The sequence below is a fragment of the Lepisma saccharinum genome, chromosome 4 (assembly GCF_977018435.1).
Source record: "Lepisma saccharinum chromosome 4, izLepSacc3.1, whole genome shotgun sequence".
Classification (NCBI taxonomy): Eukaryota; Metazoa; Arthropoda; class Insecta; order Zygentoma; family Lepismatidae; genus Lepisma; species Lepisma saccharinum.
The window spans coordinates 51,479,303-51,500,798 of record NC_139232.1 but is presented as its reverse complement, the minus strand read 5'-3'; positions in this window follow the sequence as shown (position 1 = coordinate 51,500,798).

The window sequence follows — 21,496 nt, the reverse complement described above, 5'->3', positions numbered from 1 at the left end:
TCCAGAGTCTGCAACACGCTGGTCGAATCGCAGCACACAAGGACTTTCTTCAGACCATTGACGTCTGCAAAGTCCAGTGCCTTTAGAATGGCGTACAACTCTGCCGTAAAGATGGAACAGGCAGGATGTAGCGAGAAACTGGAACTTTGAGAGTCTAGGACGAAGGCGCAACCAACTGATTCGACTGTCTTGGACCCATCCGTGTAAAACACATTAAAATTGGGGTGCTTCGCACGAAGTTCTAAAAACCTTTGCTGGTATACAACCATTGGTGTTTCTGCCTTTGGAAGGGCAGTCAGGGAAAAATCGATAGAAGGTGCAGGAAACTACCAGGTAGGGAGAGGCGGAATGAGTGGAGAGACGCCAGGAAGATCACTGTCAACACCAAGTGCTGACAGGATCTCGTCTGCACGAACACCAAATGGTCTAGTGACACTAGGGTGGAGCCGATACCTTGCCAGCCTACTCTCGTCGGAGATGGTGTCAAATGAAGGATGTGAAGACATCGAGCGAAGATGGAGGAAGTAGTTCACTACCAGCCGCTGTCTTCGCAGAGACAGCGACGGCTCAGATGCCTCTACGTACAAACTAGCGACTGGACTCGTACGAAACGCACCACAGCACAAACGTATACCAGCATGGTGGACGGTGTCTAGGATGCGAAGTCGAGATGGGCGGGCAGAAGAATACACAACACATCCATAATCCAGCTTCGACCTGATGAGTGCACGGTACAGGCGAAGCATTACCGTCCTGTCAGCACCCCAGGAAGTATGAGATAAAACACGTAGAAGGTTGAGAACTCGAAGACAAGAGAACTTTAACTGGCGAAGGTGAGGTAGCCATGTTAATTTCTTATCGAAAATGAGGCCCAGGAAGCGGACCTCATTCACGAAGCACAGGGGAGATTTCCCCATGTACAGTGGTGGAAAAAAGTTCTTCCCCATAAGACTTTAATGGCAGTAAATAATGCCGGAAGGCTAGGCAACACACATTGCACCATTAGGTGATCGGGTGATTCTGTCTGTCTCAAGAGCAACTCGTCTTTCATGCAAAAGCCAACAGGCACAGGAAATGTAGGAAAGTCACGTGACTTGTCAGGTGGAATGTTGTTCGTCAGAAAATCGCCTTTTCTCAACCCAGGTCGCAGAACCGACATGAGCTACCCGTTATATCTCCGAAAATGATTCCCCTAAAAACGTTGAACGAAGCGCTAAAACAATTCTTGCCTTAATTACTGTATGTGCCGCAGTAGCACAGTCGTTAGTGCGTTTTATTACCATGCGAGAGATCTGGGTTCGATCCTCGACGGGGATAATCGGGATTTTGTCCACCTGTTCAAGCTGCTTCGGTGCCCACCCAGCGTCGTATAAAGTCGGTATCTGGAGGAAACTCTGGGGAAGGGGGGGGGGTATGGCGGTCAGGGGCGTGGTGCTGATCACACCATTCCCACCTTCCGCCTGATGAAGAAAGCGTGGGGCCCTAACTCCATTAACTCCACACCTCCTATACGCCTTCATGGCTTGGTGCAAAGCACAAGGTAGGACTTTGCATTTTAATTTACTATACATCCCAATTTTGTCGTAACGAAACTTCCCAATCTCTTCGTGGGCTTTCTTCCAAGTTCCGTAGGGATGTGAATAGGCTCCAATATTTCTTGACACAATTCATACATGTTATATTTCCTTATAAGAACAACAGCCGATATATATTTTGTGTCTTTTTTTGGCGGGGAGGTATAATCCAAACATGTGAGGTGATCCTTTTCCCACTTCTCACTCCATTCTCAGAAATAAATCGCAATTCCAAACACTGAAAATGCAGCACTTTCTACATCTTAGCATGCAAATATCTACCTAGTAGAAAAGTAATGTGTGGAAAGAGAAAAAATTAACGATTTGTAACGGCACTCTGGAAATCTTTTACAAGTAGTTTATTTTTTTCAATTTGAACTGACATTCATAACATTCATTAACGATTCCAATATTGACAAAAGAATAGCTTAGGCGTTCTGCTACTTTCAATTCTTCATTATCGTAGTCACCGTAACTCTCTCTCTCTATCTCTCTCTCTCTCTCTCTCTCTCTCTCTCTCCTCTCTCTCTCTCTCTCTCTCTATCCTTTCCTTCCCGATGGCGCTGTAGTAGAGGAGTCGCATTGTAATCAAGGAGTCCCCTGTTCGATACCCGGTGGAGACACAGTGGTTAGGATACCACTTTAAACTGTAGATGCAGTCTCGATTAGCCTTTGTGTGCATAAAGTGGACTTAAAATACCAAATTAAAATAAAAATAAAAATCACCGTAACTCTCTACAAAGCCAGAGGATCCATTTTTGAAACCTGTTGAGGCTTAGATGTAGCATTGCATTCGTATCATTACCCATCATCTTCGTCGTCGCGATTATCGCAAGAGATAAAAATGCGACACAAAATAACCCAAACAGAAGCTTGGAATCAATCTGAATATTGGTTACGTTGGATACGTGGTAGAATTGTTTTAAATATCACTTCCTGTGATGTAATAGGGTTTTTGATTAAGGACCATTTGTATAATGCATATCGTTGATGCGAACAATAAGTAGTTTCACGTTCACCACACTCTTCGGTTGTTTAGAAATCGTAAGGAAGAAGGATCTCTAAATTTCCGCTTTCACATGTCAATGAAACTTTAAAATAAGTTCAGTGTAGGTCACAAAAGAGATTTACATATTGTTATGATATCTTTTAAACATCACGAAATCTAATTCCAATAGAATACGATACTACTCCTTACGTTCCTGTAAATGTTCACCATTAGTCTGGCGAAAGAAAGTAACTAAGATTTCCGTGTTTCCTTGAGGAAAGATAAGGCACCTGCTTGTAGTAAGCAAGCACCAACTGCTTCGATCAGTGACCTTCACTGCCAGAGTGACTCACAGCAGGCCTGCGCTCGTTCCAGTGTACGTATAAAACAGGTATTTTATTTCGTTCGTTCCAATCCAGTTATATCAAGCTAACATTCTAATATTTTCGTAAAATATATAGTAAACAAGTTGTATACATTATGGTCTTCCAGAGAGTTGTTGCCTGCTATTTACACGCGGGAGATGGGGGTGTTGTAAACATTTCTGAACCCAAAGGTCGAGCACGAAGGAAAAGTTGTGTAAGCATTGGAGGTAATAACAAGGTAATAGAAGTGGAAGGAAATGCTAGAATAAATTATATCAGAAATTGAGTGAAAACAGTTTTCATCACACATAGGGCTATCAGATCACTCGTCAGCGGAAAGTAGGACAAATTGTCTCAAAATGTTGAACACGATCGTATTTGCAGTAACTATAATAGGTTACTAGGACATCTTAGCATATAACGAGAATATGACACATCTTCAGCTGAAAAATTAATGTTGAAGTGAACGGTTGAGTTCAAAATTCCTCAACTGCTAATTAATAGCACGGCTGTATGTGATTTCAACTTCTGTATGTAAGACAGAACGTTCTTCGTCGATGTGGGGCCAGGAAGAGAAAACAATCCATGAGTTCGGGAAGGAAAAAATTCACAATTTCGTAAACAAAGTCAGGAAGTTCTTGTTTATTAATATGTAAAAAAAAACTACTATACACTGGGAAAAAAACAGAATTGTGTGCCTTATTTCTCCAATAACGAGAAAAATTACTTGTTACTTCGAACAAATTACCGACACTTATAGTATCGATAAAACTTCACAAAGTAAGCATTTTTATACATATATCCGGACTTTTTCCGATCTAGAAAATCGTGAAGTAATTTCTGAGCTGGGATTGTAATTGTTTTTCCGAACATCCAGTAGCAACCATGCACACTCTTTGATTTAAGCATACTTCTCCAAGGAACCACGTTATCTTAGACTTCCCTCAGTTTTTCTGTTTCTCCATCTAATTTGAAGTTACGTGATGCTCAAAATACGTATAAGACATTTGAGATTTCTTTCAAATTCCTTCCGGAGACCAGACACGTCCGGAAATAAGATTGATTCTTATAAGTCTTTTTATTTTCTTATTTAGCGTCGTTTATCTTTCACCTCTTGCTAATCGCGACGACGAGGATGAGTGATATGATGAAATTGATGAAGGGGCACTCACAAAGAACACCCATACGCACGACGGGATTCGAACCCAGGACATCAGACATCGTAGCGCACTGTGCTAACCACTCCGTCACGGACGGAATTCTTATAGCCCTAATCGTTCTTCAAGCATATTTCCTATCTTTAACTACATACGAAACATAATGAACAATCTAAATAAACAGGTGCCAGTTCACACTCTAACCGTAAAAAAACATATGCATGTGAAAATGCAAAATAATATTTATTTTTAGGTAGTTGTGACTTATTACTGTATATTAAAGAAATATATTCGTGATAAAATGACGGAAGTAGAGGAACATCTCCAATGAAACACTCATGCCTTATGGATATTTTTATTTCTTGCCGAACAAGGTTCCGAGTTCGAGTCCCGACCAAAATGGATTCATTGTGTATGTTCATTCATGTCTTCAATGTAATCATAAATCGTCCTCATGAATAATTTAACTTCAGAGGAAGAAAACTGAGGTAATTACTAATAAAAACAATAACAAAACAAATTTGATCTTAAAGCCCTGGCTTTGCGCTACATATTCCATCACGGGGATCATAGGCGTGCGCCCATGGGGCCAGGGGGAGGGCAAATGCACCCCTAATCATGGACGTCTGCAGATTTTTTCCACGAAGAGACAAGCAAGGTATTTTTCCATGGGACATATTACCCCGATAATAGCGTTGCATTATCGCATTCCTGCATCCTCATTATAATAATTAATGTAAATTATTATGACTGAAATCAAATTATACATGTGAAAACGTACTTTTGGGTTGACATTCGTTTTCTAAGGGGAAGATGTGGCAATCCTTGCCTCCCTTTCAGACATCTATGCCCCTATATTATTATATTTTCACCTAGAAATTTAGGATAGATGATTCCTATCGCCGTTATTAAACTATATTATACTCTTAAAGAAAATTAAGTATTTTCAAGCCAATGAAAGTTCAAGGCAACTAGTGTTGCCCACGGGACGAGACGGGACAGGCTTTTAAAAATTCGAGACGAGACGAGATTCATCATGTGTCCCGAGACAAACGAATATTTTCGAGACGAGACATCATTTCCACGAGACGAGACAGGCCAAAGTCTCGTCTCGTGGGCAACACTAAAGGCAACTACGGGAGAAGGGGTGCAGTGGCGAAACCACAGCCCCCCACAACCTTGAACGGAAATCAATTTTAGGGGGCAAACATGGAAGTAAAGGAAAGCAAGAGTAGCAGAATCTAAGAGGATACTCAAGATGGATTTTGTTTTCACGTCTTTCTTGCATTATTTCTTCCTGACTGCCAAGAGCACCTGCGGGGGGGGGGGGGGACAGAGCTGCATTTGCCCCCTTGATTTCAAATTTTATACAAATATAAATACCTTTTGTAAAATGTTCTTGCTCGCTTCGCTCGCAATGTCTGCTTTTCTTGCAGTCTAGTCAAGTTCAGAGCCGTAACTACGGGTCGGCGGGAGTTAACCCTGGACGCCAAACGATCTAAATGAAAAAAATTGTAGAAGAGAATAATATGGCGCTCCATGATTTTTTTTCCCATATTAAATCGACGTTGTTTTCATTTTGCAAAAATTTGGATCTGAAAATTTATTGGTCGCTTTGCTCGCAATTTGTTTTCTGTATTGCATTTTATACCTGTATTACCGAGGAGAGAAGTACTGCTGCTAAAAGGTTTTCTCTTAAGTGCATGAACAATTGTTTGGAGGAAAAGGAACGCGCAGATTTGAGACAATTTATATGATATTTACTGTTGGTATATATGTGTATATATATATATATATATATATATGTATATATGTGTGTATATATATATATATATATATATATATATGTGTGTGTGTGTGTGTGTGTGTGTGTGTGTGTGTGTGTGTGTGTGTGTGATGGTGTGTGTGTTGTATATATATATATATATATATATATATATATGTATGTATTTATATGTGTGTGGGGCGGGGGGAGGGGTTTATATATAAACACACCCATCAATGCAATAAAATTTAAACAAGTGAGATGAAATTACGTTATTATTTTCAGGCCTGAAATATAATCAAGGCTATCCCCCTCTAATCAGAGGGTCTGCGCACGCCTATGACGGGGACTGACACTTTACGTAGGTGTATACACGCTTCGTACAATTTGATGATATCGCGATTACGTAATGGATGTGCAGCCACTTAACTGAAGCCCCCAAAATTCACATTTTATTACTAAATTGTAAATTAGCATAATATCACATAGTTTACCTATTCATAATATGCGCCGCTTTGGTGCACTTTGTGGATTGTGCATTAATCAACATCAGGTTAATCGCGGCAGGCAAAGTGGCGGGAAAATGACAATGAAGCACAACGAGGGGGCCCTGGGTTTCCGATTAATGAAACTTTGTCTACATGCAACTGAGTCGCTGCGTGAAATCGCTGAAAATGTCATTTATTAATTTCTTAATTTTGCTTATTTTATATTGCTTTTCTAGCACTTGGCGTCAACAAAGGCGATGAGGATGATTAATGAAATTATGAAATGGATGATAGGATATGATGATCCATGTCTAACACAAAATTCTAAGTTGGGACTAATGAATATCGATTCGTCTTATCATTTGCCAAGTAGTTGTTTTTAACTCCAATCTTTTTCAAGGACTTCTGGGTTGACAGCACGTGTGTTGTTCGATGATGATTCGACGAAAACCACCATTTCAGTGAACTTTCTTGACAATGACTCTAATATCAGTAAAGAGAACATTTTCTTACGAATAGCTGTTGTTAAGAAACCAATTCCTGAAACTTTTTCTGGTGGTCTCACGGCACCCAGCTGTTGTTTGTTATGGCTGGGCCTGGGGGTATGCCTCACGCTGCTGTGTCAATACTCAATCATTCCCGAGAATCCAGGTCCGCCAGGCAAACCCAAGCGACAATTTTGTTATTTGGGTTGCATAGACAAGAGGCTTTAAGATGTTACGATATCGTAGGTCTCGTGGCCCAAGAACTATTTTCCATGACTGTACAGGTCAGGATCGAAATGACATGTACGTTGACGACAAAAGTGAACACACACGGATTTCTCGGATGAGAAGGTGAAACCTGTTTGGGAGGACCACTCAACCAAACGGTTTATCGTCAGTTGGAGTTGACGAGAAGCTGACGCGAGATTCCGTGAACGACAAAAGATCGTGAGGTCGTCTACATACAGAAGACCATGTACAGGGGCAACAATGCTTGCCATAACACTGTTCACTGCTATGGCAAACAGAGTCACACTTAATACGCTGCCCTGCGGGACACCGTTCTCTTGTTCGTGAAGATCCGAAAAGGAGTTCCCAACACGTACGCGGAAAAAACGATCAGATAAAAAGTTTTTAATAAAGTACGCCATATGGCCACGGACGCCCCAAGAATGGAGCTGCTTTAGGATGCCAAAACGCCACGTTGTGTCATATGCTTTTTGGAGGTCAAAGAAAACTGCAACTAAATGTTCCTTGTTGAGGAATGCATCCTGAATGTGTGTTTCCAGCTGAACCAGATGGTCCAGTGTGGAACGGTTGGAGCGAAAACCACATTGAAAGTTACTTATCAATGAGTTTTCCTCCAAAAACCAGGTGAGACGCTTGTTGATCATGCGTTCCATCAACTTGCACACACAGCTAGTTAAGGCTATAGGCCTGTAACTCGAGGCTGCGGTGCGTTGTTTACCTGGTTTCAGGATGGGAACAATAATAGCTTCTTTCCAGGAATTGGGGAAAGAGTCCTCCAACCAAAGCCTGTTGAATACCGCCAAAAGGAAATTTCTTGCTCCAATGGGCAGATGACGAAGCATCTCATAGTGGATCTTGTCCACTCCAGGAGCTGTATTCTTAGAATCTCGAAGTGCCTGATCGAACTCCCGTTCAGTGAATGTAGAGTTGTATGGCTCGGTGTTATGACTTCGAAAAACTAGAGGGCGTCGTTCCTGACGGTCCTTCTCACGGCGGAAACGTGGTTCATAATTTACAGAGCTAGACGCACCAGAAAACTGCGTGGCCAAGATATTAGCTATGTCTCCGGAATCTGTGTACAACGTCTCATCGTGCTCTAGCGCTCAGAGGAGTAGATGCACCCCCCTGGATGCGACGTACTTTGATCCAAACTGCTTTCGACGAAGCCTGCTTCGTCAGAGAAGACACGAATTGGACCCAGCACGCCTTCTTACTGGCTCGAATGAGCTGATTGGCACGGGCACGTTTAATGCGGAACTGCTCGAGGTTTGCGGCAGTGTGGTTCCTATTAAATCGATCGAGAGCATGATTGCGGTCCTTGATGGCTGCACCGATCTCCGCAGTCCACCAGGGGACTGGGCGTCGCCTCGTAGGTCCACTGGGATGTGGAATGAAGGTGCGTGCAGCATCATGCACTCCTGACACAAAGACATCTAAGGCGTCGATTGGTGGTAAAGTCGACGCAAGATCGACTTCAAGGTCCACTGCACGCTCGAAGGCTTTCCAGTCGGCCCGACTGAGATTCCAGTGAGGGTGTTGTTCACGTGATTGCTGAAGATGTTCGAAGGTAAGAATGAGAGGGAAGTGATCACTCCCACAGAGATCAGGATGAACGCTCCGAGATGTGGTAGGAGCAAGGCTGGGACTGCAAAAGGACAAGTCCAACGCAGAGTATGTGCCAGAGGAAGGACTGAAATATGTGGGAGTCCCATCATTCAGCAACGTTAAAGCTGATGCCTCACGGAATTGATCTACAATTTGACCCCGGGGCTCTGTACGAACGGAGCGCCACAAACGATGGTAGGAATTAAAATCGCCCAAAAGAACTACAGGAGACGGGAGTTGTTCGAATATACAATGGAGGTCCTCAAGAGAGAATCGCTCCTCCCTTGTGATGTAGACACAGCACACAGATATTGGCTGTGGTAGATGGACCCGCACGGCGACATCTTGGAGGGGGGTGGTGAGAAAGATTGGTGTTGAGTGGATGGTATCTGGAACACCGATTGCAACACCACCGTGTGCACGACGACCCTCAGGAAGCTTGTCGGTGCGGTAAAGCGTGTATCCGTTTAGAATCACTGATTCATTTGGACGAAAATGTGTCTCTTGGAGACATAGAATGGCAGGGTCAAATTCAGATATTAAGATTTGCAGTTCCTCGAGATGTGTACGGAAACCGTTAAGGTTCCATTGGAGACAATAAGCCATAGCTGGAGGTATTATAGTTACCTTTTGAGGCGTACTCTGTTTCTAGGCCCTGTCACCTTGATAAATTCTTCGTCCGCGGCTTCGTCCTGTATCATGTTCTCGGGTAAGGACATAGAGGGCGAAGGGGATGAAGAAGGGGAGTGGGGGCGGGTGCTTTGAGCGCCCGCCGGGCAGCTTTCAGCTGCGCTTTAAGTTTCAGGGTGGTGGCTGCCACCCTGACTGGAGAGCTAGTAGACTTAAGAAAATATTCCTTTGAATGCACCTGCTTGATCTTCCTCTCTGTGGAGCGAGGAGTGGTTGCTGGTTTCCTCGAAGCAGGGCGGGCTACTACGGGAATCGTTGGTGTTTGAGTTGACACGTCGCTGGTTTGTACCCCTACGCTGCGACGGGTAAGAGCAGCTGCAGCAACTGTAGCGAATGGCACAGGTAAAGTGGTGCGTATACTTTCGCGGAGACGTTGTTTGGCTTCACCCGCAGAGATTTTCTCTGTGACGACCAACTCTCTGGTTTTCTTCTCTTGTTGGAAAGAGGGGCAGTCACGATGCCAGACTGGGTGCTCGCCTTGGCAATTAATGCATTTGGGACCAGAAGAACAAGGTTCGGTCCCATGATCAGGCAGACTACACTTACCACAAAGGGCGGTAGTGGCCTTGCAGGAAGGCTGAGTGTGCCCAAAGTGCTGGCATTTGAAACATCGCATCGGGTTAGGGATGTATGGACGGACTTTTATCCTCAAATATCCAGCCCGTACAATATCTGGGAGAGTGGTCATTTGAAACGTCACTATGAGTGAAGCAGTTGGTACTAGTTCTCCGGACTTACGAGTCTTTATTCGCTGCACTGCAGTCACATGTTGGTCTGAGAGTGCTTCAAGAATCTCTTCCTCCTCAGCATTTAGCAGATCCCAGTGGCGAATCACACCTCTACTACTGTTAAGTTGACGGTGAGGTTCAACATTGACAGGGAAGTCGCCCAAAGATCTTAGCTTTAAAAGGTTGTTGGTCTGGCGATCTGTGCTGGTCTGGATCAGTAGACTCCCGTTTCGCAGCTTTTTTATTTCTGGTACATCTGAACCAGCGGCGTAGTCTAGCTGTTTCTTGATCAGAAATGGTGACAAGTCCTTTAATGTAGCAGCTCCATGTTTTTTGGTTGTTGCAGATTCATCGTTACTCTCGGTCTTCTGCACTATACTAATCACAAGATAACGTGGCACGTTACTTGTCTTTTCCACTAACTGAAACGGGCTCGAAGGCCGCGCTCGTTTTGGGGGTTTCCCCCCGTTTGAGTTGTTTTTTGTACCCATATACAAAATTTTGTTATTGTGGAGGGTCCATAAATTGTCGCCTCGACATGCCCTCTATGCCGAGGAAGGCCTACCCCCAAAAATGGAGGCTACTCGAGGACCAAACCGAAATCCCCGAGGCCACGTTCGCGACTGCACCTACCCCTGCAGCCAACACTGTCCCATCGGCACGTGCAACTCACACCTTGGGATAGGGTTTTTTTTATCGAGGTTGTCTCCTCTAGCAGGACCCTTAGTTATAGGGAGGTCAAAGATATGGAGATGAATGACGTGATGAAATGGTGAAAACGTGAGATATGGATGTGAAGAATGAGTGAAATGATGAGATGAAAATGACCTCCCTACCTTAGTTTCTTAGAGGGAGGTCAAAGATATGGAGATGAATGACGTGATGGAATGGTGAAAAACGTGAGATATGGATGTGAAGAATGGGTGAAATGATGAGATGAAAATGACCTCCCTACTAAGCCCCCTCGCCCCGTCAAGGCAGTCCTACATGGAGGGGGAAATAAAGATATCTTTATCTGTGGTAGCACTTTGCTTTCAAATTTACTATACATCCCGATTTTGTCGGAACAGAACTTTCAAATCTCTACGTGGAGTTTCTTCCAAGTTCCGTAGGGATGTGAATAGGCTCCAATTTATCTTGACATTATTCATACATGTTGTATTCATTATAAGAACAACGGCCGATATCCTGTGTGTGCGTGTGTGTGTGTGAGATGTGAGATGATCCTTTTCCCACTACTCCATTCTCCGATTCTTCGTGTCAGAAATAAATCTCAATTCCACGTAATTACTGAAAATGTAGCACATTCTACATCTTGGCATGTAAATATCTAGTAGCAAAGTAATGTGTGAAAGATAAAAATTAACGCTTTGTAACTCACTCTGGAAATTTATATTTTTTTAAAAAAAATTGAACTGACATTCATAATATTCATTAACAATCCCAATGTTGACTAAATAATAGCTTACTAGTCCTGTTACTTTCCATTCTTCATTAGCGTAGTCACCGTAACTCTTTCTCTCTTAGCCTCCCCGATGCCGCAGTGGTGGCGGCGTCACCTTGTAATCAAGGAGTCCTAGGTTCGATACCCGGCAGAGGCAAACTTTAGACTGTAGGTGCAGTTCCGATTAGCCTTACTGTGCATAAAGTGGACTTAAAACACCAAATGAAAATAAATATAGAAATCACCGTAAGTCTCTAGAAAGTCAGGTAATCCAGGTTCGAAACCTGTTGAGGCTTAGATGTAGCACTGCATTCGTATAATTACCCATCATCTTCATCGTCCCGATTATCGCAAAAGGTAAAACTACGACGCAAAATAACCCAAACAGAAGCTTGGAATCAATCTGAATATTGATTACGTTGGATACGTGCTAGAATTGTCTTAAAAATCACCTCCTGTAATGTAAAACGATTTTTGATTAGAGACCATTTGTAATCTGATAAATACGTCTTCTGCGATGCATATCTGTAATGACTGTAATACATTTCGTTGTTGCGAACAATAAGTAGTTTCACGTTCAGCACACTCTTCGGTTGTTTAGAAATCGTAAGGAAGAAGGATCTCTATATATCCGCCTTCACATGTCAATGAAACTTTAACATAAGTTCAGTGTAGGTTACAAAAGAGATTTATATATTGTCATGATATATTTTAAACGTCACGAAATCTAATTCCAATAGAACACGATACTACTCCTTACGTTCCTGTAAATGCTCACCATTAGTTTGGCGAAAAAAGAGTAACGAACATTTCCGTGTTTCCTTGAGCAGAAATAAGGCGCACCAACTCCTTCGATCAGTGACCTTCACTGGCAGAGTTACTCACAGCAGGTCAGCGCTCGTTCCAGTGTGCGTATAAAACAGGTATTTTTTTTCGTTGATTGTATTGTTTCGATCCACAGTTATATCAAGCTAACATTCTAATATTTTCGTAAAATATGTAGTAAACAATTTGTATACATTATAGTCTTTCTCCAGAGTGATATTGCCTGCTTTTTACACGCGGGAGATAGGAGTGTTGTGAACATTTCTGAACCCAAAGGTCGAGCACGAAGAAAAAGTCCTGTAAGCATTGGAGGTAATAACAAGGAAATATAAGTTGAAGGAAATGCTGGAATAAATTATATTAGAAATTGAGTAAAAACAGATTTCATCACACATAGAGCTATCAGTTCACTCTTCAGCGACACGTAAGACAAATTGTCTCAAAATGTTGGACATAACGCATTTGCAGTAAATATATTAGGTTACTAGGATGTATTAGATGTGGTATTAGCATATAACGAGAATATGACACACCTTGAGCTAAAAAATGAATGTTCAAGTGAACTGTTGAGTTCAAAAATCCCCAACTGCTAATTAATAGCACGGCCGTATGTGGTTTCAATTTGTATATGCAAGACGGAACGTTTTTCATCGAGACGGGGTCAGGATGGGAAAACAATCCATGAATTCGGAACGGAAAATGTTCGATAATTTCGTAAACAAAGTCGGAAAGTTTTTGCTTATTGAAATGTAAAGGACTACTATACACTGGGAGAAACCAGAATTGTGTGCCTGATTTCTCAAAGGACTGTTTATGTAATTTCTGGAATGAAACTTGTTCCTTCGAAAAAATTACCGACACATAGCTCAGACTTCTCTCAGATTTTCTGTTTCTCCGTCTACTTTGAAGTTACGTGATGCCCAAAATATAAGGCATTTGTGATTTCTTTCAAATTCCTTCTGGAGCCAGACACAACTCTAAAATGTATGACACGTCCGGAAATAAGAACGGTTCTTCTAGCCCCTTTCTATTTTCTTATTTAGCGTCGTTTTTCTGTCACCTTTTACTAAGCGCGACGAAAAGGATTAGTGATATGATGAAATTGATGAATAGGCACTCATAAAGAACACCCATACCAATGGCGGAATTCGAACCGAGGACATCAGACATCGCAGCGCACTGTGTTAACCAGTCCATCACATACTTATAGCCCAAATCATTCCACAAGAATTGTTTCCAATCTTTAACTACACGCAAAACACAAAGAACAACCTAAATAAACAGGTGCCAGTTCACACTCTAACCGTCAAAAAACATTTGCATGTGAAAATGCAATAAATATAATTTTTAGATAGTTGTGATTTATTATTGTATATTAAAGAAATACATTAGTGATAAAATGACGGAAGTAGAGGAACAACTCCAATAAAACACTCATGCCTTATGGGGAATTTGCATTTCTTGCCGAACAAGGTTCCGAGTTCGAGTCCAGACCAAAATGGGTTCATTGTGTATGTTCATTCATGTGTTTAATGTAATCATAAATCATCGTCATGAATGATTAAACTACACATGAAGAAAATTAGGGAAATTACTAATAAAAACAATAACAAAGCAAATTTGATCTTAAAGCCCTGGCTTTGTGCCACATATTCCATCACGGGGACTGACACTTTACGTAGGTGTAGACACGCTTCGTACAATTTGATGATATCGCGATTACATAATAGATGTGCATGAATGTCACTTAACTGGATCCCCCACAAAATTCCCATTTTTATACTAAATTCTAGATTAGCATAATATCACATAGTTTACCTATTCATAATGTGCGGCGCTTTGGTGCACTTGGTTGATTGTTTCGTTGGTGGGTTGTTTTAATTAATGTTGCATTAATCAACATCAGGTTAATCGCGACAGGGTAAGTGTAGGGAAACTGACAATGAAGCAAAATGAGGGTGGCCTTGGTTCTCGATTAAAGAAACTCTTTCTACAATCAACTGAGTCGCTGCGTAAAATCGCTGAAAATGTAATTTATTAATTTATTAATTTGCTTATTTTATTTTGCTTTTCTAGTACTTGCGTCAACTAAGGCGATGAGGATGATTAATGAAGTTATGAAATGGATGATAGGACATGATGATCCATGCCTTACACAAAATTCTACAAGGTGTACAACTTTGCTTCCGCCGTTTTCCGACAGGTGGCAACAACAGGAAGTAGCGGTCGAAAGAAGCAGATCGCAGACGTCACGCAGTTAGCTTGGATCTGTCAAGATAACCCCATTCAAACATTAGTCGAGTGGTGTGCGCATCGTGAAGTTGTTCGCGATTGAAAATGTCAGTGTACGAGCCAAATTCTCGCCATTTTCGGGAGGTTCTACTTTTTTGTTTCAATATGAAGAAAACTGCGGCTGAGGCTCATCGAATGCTCTCCACTACGTATGGTGAGGACGCTATAAGTGAGAGAACCTGTCGTGAGTGGTTTCAACGCTTCAAGAACGGTGACTTCAACGTCGAAGACCGGCATAATGGTGGAAGACAGAAAGTTTTCGAGGATGCAGAATTGGAGACATTGCTGAGTGAAGACTCGCGTCAAACTCAAGAAGAATTGGCACGATCATTGGGAGTGACACAGCAAGCCATTTCAAAACGTCTGAAAGCCATGGGTATGATTCAGCATGACAACGCACGACCCCACGTTGCCAAAGTGGTGAAAACGTACTTGGAAACATTAAGATGGGACGTCTTACCCCACCCGCCTTATTCTCCAGACATCGCTCCCTCTGATTATCACCTGTTTAGATCAATGGCTCATGAACTGGCTGACCAACACTTCCGATCTTATGAAGAAGTCAAAAAGTGGATCGATTCGTGGATCGCCTCCAAAGATGAACAATTTTTTAGACGCGGCATTCGTACGCTGCCCAGTAAGATGGGAGAAAGTAGTGGCCAGCGATGGACAATACTTTGAATAATGCCTGGGTAAGCAATGTTTTTCATTCCAGCGTCATATTTTTGGGGAAAAACGGCGGAAGCAAAGTTGTACACCTTGTAAGTTAGGGCTAATGAATATCGATTCGTCTTATGATTTGTCAAGTAGTTGTTTTTAACTCTAATCTTTTTCAAGGAATTCTAGAATGACAGCATGTGTTGGGCGATGATGATTTGATGAAAACCACCACTTCAGTGAACTTTCTTGACACTGACTCTAATATCAGTAAAGAGAACATTTCCTTACGAGTAGTTGTTGTTAAGAAACCAATTCCTGAAACTTTTTCTGGAGGTCTCACGGCATCCAGCTGTTGTTTGTTATGGCTGGGCCTGGGGGTGTGACTCACGCCGCTGTCAATACTTAATCTTTCCCGAGAAGCCAGGTTCACCAGGCAAACCTAAGCAACAATTTTGTTATTTGGGTTGATTAGACAACAGGCTTTAATATGTTACGATATCGTAGGTCACCTGGCCCACGAACTACTTTCTCTCACTGTACATATTTTTATATCTTTTTTTACTTCCTCTACGACTTCTAATTTCAGTGTGTCTCGTATTTTGTTATTGTCCAATTATGTTTCTATTTTCTGATGTTATACCTTATTACTTTTTCCGGTCTCCGCTTCACGACTTTTAATAGACTTGTGCTTCCATCTTTCCTTTGTCTCCTAAGCTTGGTTTTATTATTAAATGTTCTGGCTTGTGGTAATCAGATCTTATTCTGAGTTAACCTCTGTGGCGGAGTGGTTAGCATAACCAGAGGTTGAATCTCATGTAAGCCACAGACTCTTCATTCTATTTACTTCTTCTATTTCATCACTACCATCTGTCCCAGGAATCTGTAGAGTAATGCCGCGCATAACGTAGAGAAAATGGGCGGAGCGAAGCAGCACGAAACGACTGCAGTTGCAGTTGCGTTGTTACCACTCCAAACAATTCCTTTCACTCTCAGCGTCCATTGGTCAACCCCTCTCGAGTCACCATTTCCGCCGAGTACATGTTTTCGTTCTGTTGCTCCACAGATTCCTGAACAATTCATGATTAAAACTGATGAAAAATAAGCACAATAGAAAATTCGGATCAGACCTATGTTCAAAGAGTACATTAAATGGCGTATTAATTAGTGCAATAGTCCGAGAAAAGATGGGTTTTTGTCTCTAATCTCTGGGAATCTGCGTATAAAGCTTTTTATTTCTACTGTCAGCAACGGATCACCCAATCTGAAAGTCACGTTCTATCCTGGAGGGGTAAAAAGTCGACGCACATATCAAAATGCATACGCAATGCGTGCAAATTACTGCACGGGTAGGACAGCACGCTGCCTCATGTTTTATGGAGCAACCTGTACCGGAGAAGGAAGGGAATTGAAACCGACGAAACCAAGTTAGAACAAGATGGACAGTGCGTGATAACAATTGAATTACCACAAGGGAGCCGTCCAACCTCCCCTCCCCCGTTTTCTAATTTGCCCGTTGAAAAAGGCTGACGGAGTCCGTAGTTTAAACAACGTTTCCGTGTCCGGGACCGCGTGTCCTGACAGCTTCCTGATGAACCGGTTGGGGTGTAATTACACCTCCGCATGACAGTTTCATGATCGCTGGCCAATGGAAATCGATGATGCCCGCTGAATAAACTGTAGGCCCCAATTTGTAACGACTGCTTCATATTGGCAGGTTTGCGCGGTTGTAAATTGGACCGAGTGCCTAGGAGAGGCGACAGACGGACACCGACATAACCCCCCCCCCTTTCACATCTTGATTAAGCATTCCGATTAGCTGCTCAGTTGTCGGGTTCTTGTTAATGGACTCTTGTCCGGAAGATCGCGGCTTCAAGCCCAGTAGCTTATGTATTTTCGCATTGCTTCCCCCTTTTTTGGTTCCCGGAGGGGATTTGGAGAACTAGTGAAAGTCACATGGTTGAATTTTCAGACTAGATATGGGTGTTTGTCCCTTCATCAGTTTCATCCATTTTGTATTTCACAATAGCCTCGGTGTCTTGTATTCAATGAGTCCCCGTTTTGAGACATATCGCACAGTTGTTGGGATCCCAGTTTCAACAGTTTGTCCAGTAGAGTCCTGCAATTAAAGTGTTTAGCTCGAGCGGCAAATAGTTTGCAAGGACGACGCTAGATAGCATATGGAATTGACAGCTTTTCGCTCGAGCGAATAACGCTCGGACAGGCAAAACGAGCTGTATACGCTGGAAGCTCAGTAGTACACGTTGATTGAATTGAGTTGCTGTTTTAAGTCAACTTTATGCACAGAACGGCTAATCGGGACTGGACATACACTTTAAAGTCAAATCCGAACCTCCACCAGGTATCGAACCCGGGACCCCTTCATTACAAGGCGACGACGCTACCACAGCACCATCGGGGAGGCACGTATAACGGTAATTTGTCTGTGGTGGTGGGCTAGCAATTATCGATCGTGAAGTAAAAGGCGCAGTGAAATTGAAACATAAGTAAACCTCATTTTCTCCATGTTAAAATGTAGTTTAGTCTATCTTAACAATAGAGTGATATCTGTATATGAATTGATGATTGTCGGCTGAAACTGCCAGAACGGATATTTTACATATACACATGTGGAACTTGTCGTGTCCTTTCGGTTCGGAAGGTTTCGTTTATTTCTGAAGGTTGGTTTCCAAGAGACGCATGTCGCTTGTCGCTACGGTCTGAAAGCTCCCTTAGAGTAACATTACTAAGGCATTTGACAAAATTGACTATGATATATGATATATTACTACAGAAGATTGCTTCATTCAATATTTCACATAATACTTTAAATTTCTTTGCTTCGTATTTAGCCGATCGAGCGCAAACTGTAATATATAGGAAAAAGTTGTCCCTTCACATCATATTCTGGTGTTCCACAAGGGTCCAATCTTGGACCGCTTTTGTTTTTATTACTTATCAACGACTTGCCTAATTGTATACAAAATTCTCAAAAGTTGCTTTTCGCCGACGATCTTAAGCTTTTCCACGAAATAACTACCTCTGAAGACTGTTTGAAACTACAGGAAGATTTAGACTGAGTGATTTCTTGGTGTAAAAATAACAAGTTAGATTTAAACCCAACAAAATGCCGCTTAGTCACTTACTCAAAACGCAAAGCACTATATGTTTTTCCATACCGTATTAAAAATATACAAATCACACGCAAAAATGAAATTAAAGACCTCGGAGTGACCTTCGACTCCAAGCTCAAATTTAATAAGCATATTGAAGTTGTTACTAACGAAGCTTTCAGAAACTTAGGTTTTTATAATCCGGTCAAGCCAGGACTTCACGAAAATAGAATCAGTGAAAGTACTTTACTATTCCCTAGTACGGTCAAAACTAGAATATGCATCAGTAATCCCACTCAAATAGTCTTAGTTCATAGATTAGAACGTATTCAGTCAAAGTTCCTTAGATGCCTAAAATTCAAAACCTGTGGAGAATATCCAACTTACGATTCATACGATAATCGTGTTTCAGAGATTATTCCTGTGTGTCTGTTTATCATCTTTGTCTAAAAAATATTCCTCATTATTGCCGTGATTAACCTAGGGAGAGACCAAAGCGACTGAAATAACAAAAGTACAGAAAATGCAAGACACATCTGCCTAGGCATGCTATACCTTGGGAATTAGCAATCTGAAAATTAACTTGCGTTTCAGTCGGCTACTTGCGAAAGAGTAATAGAAAAGAATAAAAAAAATGTTAACATTTAACGATCTCGCCGCTCAAGGTTCTGAGTTCGTGTCCAGATTTGGGTATAGCTGTTTATTTCTGAGTGTTTTTTCATCAATTTAATTTAAATATCCTTCTCGCCATCACATGAAATATGAAAAAAAAATCCCTGCTGAATCTTACGCTCGTTCATAAAAAATTAAATCGCAGTGTTACAACAACTTTTCTAATACATTCGTTACCGAGACATGAAGATACTCGTGAGCTGACAGTTAGTTCGTTAGGTCTGGGATTCTTAATGTATGACCGATAACACACCTTGATCTTGATTTTTGTTATTTAGCGCGGCTTTTCTGCCATTTTTGGTTAATCGCGACGATGAGGTTGAGTGATGATATGATGAAATTGATGAAGGGACACTTACAAAGAGCACCTGTGCAAAACGAACCTGAACCTCTACCTGAACTGTCTTGTCAGCAGAAGGTGTTATTTACAACTTAACAAAGATCAGGCGTGTGGCAACACTGCTTTTTGCACTTCGAAACTCCCACATCTGAAAACAAAAGTCTGGGTTTGTTCTTTGATCGTGTGGGCTTTAGTTGGGATATAGAATAGGAAAGGTAATGTTACGTGGCATATATTGTGTATCAAAATAGAAAAAGTAATTCAGAGGTCTTAAATGGGGAAAACATTGTAAGGGATATAGAGAAGAAGGTAAAAAAGTGAGGTGGTTGGTTAACAGTAAATTTGTAACGTGAATTGTATGATTTTCTGAGCACTAATTTCCATGCGATGGAAAGGTTGAGAACCTTCTCACGTGGTAATACCTACTCCCTCATTGAACCGAGTAGGCGCTTGTATAAACACACATATACACACGCATGTAGGGATGGCACCAGTTTATATAATTGATTGATTAATTTGATCTATTTTACCTCGCCTTTCTGCCACTTTTGGGCTTTGGCTAATTGCGAACATGAGTATGATGAAGGGACATTCACAAAGAACACGCATGCGCAGGCCGGGATTCGAACCATGGACCCCTAGTATCGTAGTATGCTTCACTAACCCCTCCATCATAGAGGTCTGCTCCAGTTTATATGAGAAAAGTTTATGAATCTAATATAAGTAGTTCCATTTGTATTTATGAAAGGAAGGGCTTTATTGAGGTTAACAATTCATCTGGATGTTTCGCAGGACATTTCGCAGAACACTGTTTAAAAAGAGGACATATTTGATTTTTTGGAGTGCCATCGCTTACAGCAGGACATGGCCCTAAAAAAGGTCGGTATTGCTGCTACAACCATTTTTCGTCTTCTTTTTCTTCTTTAGAGAACCAAACCCAACAAGCTTAACCTAACCACTACAGATTATTTACCAGGCCCAAAAAGCTACCAGCCAATGGGAATGCTTGAAACAGTTGTAGCAGCAATCACTACCCCTAAAAAAAACTGTCCTCGAAAATCAGGACGTCTGGTCACCCTATGTTAAAGAGTAAATTTCAATCAATATGCAGTGTTAACTAGAGTTTTCAGTCTGTACACGTTATGGTAATTTACAATGCACTACAGAAAATAAAATTGCGAGCAAGGAAATTTCACGATCCAAATTCTTGCAAAGTGAAAACAGTATTGATTTAATATGGCGCAAAAAATTCACGGGACGCCATGGCGTTCTCTTTTACAATTTTTCTCATTCGATTCTTCAGCGTCCAGGGACAACTCCCGCCGTCCCTTAGCTATGACTATGACAAAGACTGTAAGAAAAGCAGATATTGCGAGCGAACCGAGCAAGAAAATTTTACGAAATGTATTTTTGTTTGTATATAAAATTTGAAGTCGAAGGGGCAATTGCCCCTCTACAAGTGCTCCTGGCCGTCTCGAAAAAATGATGATAGAAAGACGTGAAAACTAATTCCATTTTGAGTATCCTAATGTCCTGTTACTCTTAATTTCTGCTAGTTTTACTTTCTCTTACTTCAATGTTTGCCCTCCTAGAATTGATTTCCGTCCAAGGTTGGGATAAGGCAATGCCCCTCTGCCCCTTGTGGTTGCGCCACTGCAACCCCTTCCCCGTAGTTGCTTTGAATTTTTATCGGCTTGAAATACTTAATTTTCTCTAATAATATCGTTTAATAAGTCATAAGATTCCTCTACACTAAATTTCTAGTTGAAAGTATAATAATGTAGGGGCATGGAACGTCTAGAAGGGGTTCAAGGATTACCACACCTCCCACTTCGAAAATGAATATCAACCTAAACGTATATATTTCACACGTATAATTTGATTTCAGTCATAGTAATTTACATTAATTATTATGTAATGGAGGGACGCAAGTATGCGATAATTTGAAATTCAAGTGGTGTTTTAGGGGGGCAGCACTATTATCGGGGTAACATGCCCCACGGAAAAATATCTTGCTTTTCCCTATGTGGGAAAAATCTTCGAACGTCCGTGAGCCCCC